Below are 407 nucleotides of genomic sequence, written 5' to 3'. Positions count from 1 at the left end.
AACATGTTAATCTGCTATATGTGGAAGATGATGAAAACAGCAACGATGGTCACTTTACATGGATTAAGAATCTATCGCGTCTCATCAGCTCACAATTGAGCAAAAAGAAGAATAAGAAATTTTTTTGCGATAGGTATGTATATATATATTAAATAAAAATTTAAAAAAATGTAAAATACCTTATTCCATGAAAATTAATAAAATTAATTATTTATTTTTATAGATGTTTACATTATTTCTCTTCAAACGGAAAACTGGAGGCTCATACAATAGATTGCGGCAAGATGAACAATTGTGCGATCAGGTTGCCGAGCGAAGACGATAAATGGCTCTCTTTCAACAACAACTGCAGGAAGGAGCGAATGCCGTTCATGGTTTACGCGGATCTTGAGTGCATCCTGGAGAAG

The 407-nt window shown here is 33.9% G+C and overlaps 1 pseudogene; it reads left to right on the top strand.

The window, feature by feature from the left end:
- The first annotated feature begins 8 nt into the window (after positions 1-8).
- LOC105460353 lies at positions 9-374 on the top strand (annotated as a pseudogene).
- Positions 375-407: the final 33 nt, after the last annotated feature.

The sequence above is a fragment of the Wasmannia auropunctata genome, unplaced genomic scaffold, assembly GCF_000956235.1.
Source record: "Wasmannia auropunctata unplaced genomic scaffold, wasmannia.A_1.0 LD323836.1, whole genome shotgun sequence".
NCBI classification, from domain to species: domain Eukaryota; kingdom Metazoa; phylum Arthropoda; class Insecta; order Hymenoptera; family Formicidae; genus Wasmannia; species Wasmannia auropunctata.
This window is presented reverse-complemented; position numbering and strand designations above follow the sequence as displayed.